The sequence below is a fragment of the Schistocerca americana genome, chromosome 7 (genome assembly GCF_021461395.2).
Source record: "Schistocerca americana isolate TAMUIC-IGC-003095 chromosome 7, iqSchAmer2.1, whole genome shotgun sequence".
Lineage (NCBI taxonomy): Eukaryota > Metazoa > Arthropoda > Insecta > Orthoptera > Acrididae > Schistocerca > Schistocerca americana.
In genome coordinates this window covers 107,108,926-107,114,269 of record NC_060125.1, presented here as the reverse complement: position 1 = coordinate 107,114,269, position 5,344 = coordinate 107,108,926, and the positions used below count along the sequence as shown (strand labels likewise).

At 44.4% G+C, this 5,344-nt stretch overlaps 1 non-coding gene across 1 annotated transcript; it reads left to right on the top strand.

The window, feature by feature from the left end:
* The first annotated feature begins 576 nt into the window (after positions 1-576).
* Trnas-cga lies at positions 577-651 on the top strand. The gene has a single exon. It is a non-coding gene; the product is annotated as a tRNA-Ser (tRNA).
* The last annotated feature ends 4,693 nt before the right edge of the window (positions 652-5,344 follow it).

Here is a 5,344-nt window from a genome sequence, read left to right as displayed (position 1 = left end):
CCAAAGTCCTGTATCATTTCTGTGTCACTCTCTCCCATATAATATTACTATTGTTTAAATTTCCTAGTACCAAATCATTTTACAAACTTCGCAGCTCTCAAACAAATAAGCGATTCTTTCCAGATGACTCAAAAATTATTCAGCTCTCACTAAAATTTTTGGTTATATTTGTGAGATACCATCATATATTCAGTAAAAGAACATCACACATGTTTATTCATGCTCTGCTTTATATGATTTGCCTCACTTTTAAGTGAGAAATCGTGGATTTATGTCAACTAAAACAATGAAGCACTCACAAATCAAGTATTATTATTGCAGATTATTAATTCTATTAATTTCTGTATTTAAATTGCAAACGGAACAGAATACTCAAATTATTATCGGAAAGAAACTTCCTGGCAGATTAAAACTGTGTGCCGGACCGAAACTCGAACTTGGGACCTTTGCCTTTCGCGGGCAAGTGCTCTACCAACTGAGCCACCCAAGCACGACTCACGCCCCGTCCTCACAGCTTTACTTCTGCCAGTACCTCGTCTCTTACCTTCTGGAGCTGTGAGGACGGGGCGTGAGTCGTGCTTGGGTAGCTCAGTTGGTAGAGCAGTTGCCCGCGAAAGGCAAAGGTCCCGAGTTCGAGTCTCGGTCCGGCACACAGTTTTAATCTGCCAGGAAGTTTCATATCAGCGCACACTCCGCTGCTGAGTGAAAATCTCATTCTGATATTATCGAAAAGTGTTAACTGAGTATTCAAAATCCTATACTATTGCCAAACCCTTAAATGACACTTTGTAGAATCTAAATATGCAAGTGTAACAGGAAGATATTGATAATACGTCTATGATGGTTACGTTTCACCGGGTATTTAGATCGTAAAATATGCTAATAGAAGTTTGAGAAGGATACAATTCACAGGGTTCCAAATGGCTCTGAGCACTATGGGACTTAACAGCTATGGTCATCAGTCCCCTAGAACTTAGAACTACTTAAACCTAACTAACCTAAGGGCATCACACACATCCATGCCCGATGCAGGATTCGAACCTGCGACCGTAGCAGTCGCGCGGTTCCGGACAATTCACAGGGTACTTAGTTTCGATTTCTGCATCTCACCAGCCCTAGGTTACGACTCCCACAGAAGCGACAAGTCCTAAAGTGGCGACCAGCTGTCTGCGAGGCCCGTGCAGTCAGTTCTGCAGGCGCCACGTCCCGTCACGCATCAGCCACCAGCCGCGCCGCCCACACGGCTCTGCTCTCGGCCCTCGGCTGCAGACACGCAGCAGCCGCAAGAAGCCGGCAGGCACGCGCCTCCGCTGCCCACGCCGACACTCCTCCTCCGTCACTCGCTGTCCGTCTCCTCACCTGCCAGACAGCTCCATCAGCACGCAGCACTCACTGCGAATACTCGAACAGCGACGACAACGATCGCTATAAAATACTGGTTTCCACATATTAGGTAAGTAATCGAAAGTGACTCTTCGAAATATAAAGTAATTGCCTCCAAGAGAAAGCTTGTCATCAGCCCTGTTGTTTTTAGTGAATATACCTTTCTCTCAGCTAGGGGTACGTATTTTTCCATTATTTTCGTGCCCCTCCTTCTCCATCGCTCCAAGGAGTCCCGTATTCCAACCAAGTAACTGGGATTTGGCTACTATAAAACTACTGGAATCAGAAGTGTTATATCTTGATTTTCTGAGACGCGAGTGATTTATTATAGAGTGCTGTTGATGTTTAGTAGTTTTGACATAACAATTTAATCAGATTAAAAAAAATTGTTTCATATTTTCGACGATTGTATATAACAACAGTACTGAGGGGCAGATAATATTGTGTATGATGTAGAGCACAGGGCTACAGATTTCACCGTTTCGAATAGGAGGGAACAAGAATGGTTTTGAAAAGGAAACCATGCAAGACTGAATCAAGACATGTGGAATCAATCATAAAACTCTCGGTTTTTCAAAATATAAATCTAAAACACATATCAGAAGCCTTTGTATAACATCAGATGTAAATACAACATGCTGCCGTCTACTGCTCCTTAATTCATGTGAAGACATTGAAGCTTGCACCATTCTGTAGACATATTTCCACTTCAGAAGCAGCTAAAAGCCCTTTGATTGGGGAGTAGTCATGATTGTGAAGATACTCAAACTTATCTGGAAAAATATAAAAAAGTAATTCAGTTCTCTGTTTGACATTTGAAAGTAATGGAGCACAAATATATCACACGCTAATCAGTGACGCTCCAATTAGGTCATATCATCGTTAAATACTTCATGACGATGATTCGACTGCAATTTGTACTGTGACATTTCTTTTGGTTCAAATGGCTCTAAGCACTATGGCACTTAACATCTGAGGTCATCAGTCCCCTAGATTTAGAACTACGTAAACCTGACTAACCTAAGGATAGCACACACATCCATGCCCGAGGCAGGATTCGAACCTGCGACCGTAGTAGCAGCGCGGTTCCGGACTGATGTGCATAGAACCACTCGGCCAGAAATGCCGGATTTCTTTTGGAAAATTTTGAAATTTGTGGTAAGATACTATGGGACTAAGCTGCTGAGGTTATCGGTCTCTAGGCTTACACACTACTTAATCTAAGTTGAAGTAACTTACGCTAAGGACAACACATACACTCAATCCCGAGGCAGGACTCGAACCTTCGACGATGGCAAGCCACGCCAACCGTTGTAGACGCCTGAGACCGTGCGGCTACCCCGCACGGGGCTGACAATTCTTTGTTTCTTTTTTTCTTTTCTTTTTTAAATCTAAACACGGTCTTCTTCTTCGATGCATATTTCTAATTTTTTATTTGAATCCTACGAGGTCACCTGGTGTTGCCCTGCTACTGATTTAGTATCGCATTACCAACCCCATCACACCACCACGCAGATGTGATAGAGATTAGTTTTAGTCGTTGTTTTTCGAGATATGTTCAGTGGGGTCGATAGCCAAAGCAAATTCTCTGAATTAAAACATTCTTGTGTACGGGCTGTCATTAGCTCGATTAAACTATGCCTTTATTTTGGAATCTGCCCTTCTGCATCGTTTCGGCTGTGTAATCATTTTCACAAGTACGGTGTAACCCGTTTCCTCATGGTGCCAAGTTGGTTTGAAACTGTTCAAGTATCGTGCACTTATGCCTCAGACGTCACATAATTCCCACCACCAACCTGTAACTCTTTCCTATAGGTAAATTGTTGTAAGAACTGTTGCCGTTCAGCCTAAGAATCGTGATTTGGATGCGACACTAATATTTGTTGTTTTCAAACATTTTCTGTCACCCATTTTTCAACTGTATTGACATTCCCACCAGGTCTCCATTCTTGGGCTTGTGACAGTATTATACAGGCCTACTAGCAGTTACAAATTTGCTTGATGCATCCGTAACTTGCAGAAACGATAGGGACTGACCGCTGCTTTGACTGCTCAAAGACAATTGCTCTCCCCTTATAGCTTCATCTCTGTGCCCTGTCACGCAACAGGTACGCCGTTGCCACTCTCTGACAGCACGTGCGACAATATGAGCGTGAACTAATAAAACCGACGAGGTCGCCATTGGGCTCTGAGCCCACAATGAACTACACTAAGTCAGGATAAAATTGTTTTTATTGGAACGGCCACACGCGACCTTCAGTACACTTTGAATAACCTTGCAGAGCCATTATTTATATCTGAGACGATCGTTATCTGCCAAGAACGGGTAAGTACCAGATCTTCCAGCGGCAGTGAAGCAAGCCGCTTCATACGAGGGTGAGTCAAATGAAAACCTTAAGTTTGTAATAACAGATCGAAATTTTGCGCCGTTATTCTGTAAGTTGCTAAGCGTGCTACAAACAGCGTGCAGAATGGCCTGTAGGTGGCAGCATAGTGCAGGTGCACACATACCGTCGCAGTATCAGTATAAAGATGGCCGCCCCACTTGCGACTTGCACCAGGGAAGAACAGCGTTCTGTTATTCAGTTTTTTCGTAGTGAAGGTGTGAAGCCTATTGAAATTCATCGATGAATGAAGGTTCAGTGCGGTGATGCATGTTTGTCACAGCAGCAAGTCTACGAATGGAGTAGGAAGTTCGCAAATGGTGTAACTTCAGTGGAAGATGTTCCTCGTCCAGGTCAGGCACAACGATTTGTGACTCCACAAAACATTGCAGCACTTGAAGCCATAGTGAAGGAGAATCGCCGAGTGACACTGAATGACACTGCAGCATGTTTACAGATAAGTCATGGGTCAGCACACCACATTGTGCATGATGTGCTCCCGTTTCACAAAGTGTCTGCAAGATGGGTGCCACGCCAGCTGACTCCTGAAATGAGAGAACGACGTGTTGATGCTTGTGAAGAACTTCTTCGGCGCTTTGAACGAGAAGGTGATGGCTTCCTTGCAGGAATCGTTACTGGGGACGAAACCTGGGTTCACTTCCACCAACCGGAAACGAAGAGAGGGAGTAAGGAATGACGCCATTCCTCATCACCAAAACCAAAGAAGTTTCGAACAGAACCATCAACAGAGAAGGTTATGCTGACTCTCTTTTGGGACTAAAAAGGCGTCATTTTGGAGTATTACATGCCTAGAGGGACCACTGTCACCGATGCATCATACACAGATCTACTAAAACATCATCTGCGGCCTGCAATCAAATTAAAGCAACGTGGATTGCTGTCAGCAGGCGTCCTTTTGCAACATGACAATGCAAGGCCCCACACTGCCCGTACAACAGTTTCAACAATCACAGACCTGTATTTTGAGTGTCTTCCTCATCCATCATACTCACCAGGCCTTGCCCCAAGTGATTTCCATATGTTTGGACCACTCAAAGACGTAATGGGAGGAAAGAAGTTCCGTTCTGATGAAGATTGGTTGGTTGTTTTGGGGAAGGAGACCAGACAGCGAGGTCATCGGTCTCATTAGGGAAGGACAGGGAAGGAAGTCGGCCGTGCCCTTTGAAAGGAACCATCCCAGCATTTGCCTGGAGCGATTTAGGGAAATCACGGAAAACCTAATTCAGGATGGCCGGACGCTCTGATGAAGAGGTACGCCACGCGGTGCATGAGTGGTTGCGCGGATACCAAAAGAATTTTTTTCTAAAGGAATTTATAAACTTTGTAAGCACTGGAGGGCTTGCATTGAGCCTGGGGGAGATTATGTTGAAACGTGCTACAGCTTTGTACCACCTCCGAACAATAAATAATATTTACACAACATCTCACCAATGTGGTGTAATACTACAGGCAATGTTTTCTGGCAGCTCTTGTGTGTCACGGCAGACGACAGTCTTGTGTGTCTGCCACTCTTGAGGGCCCAGGATGAAGGACTTCCGCGATTCCTACCGTCCTCT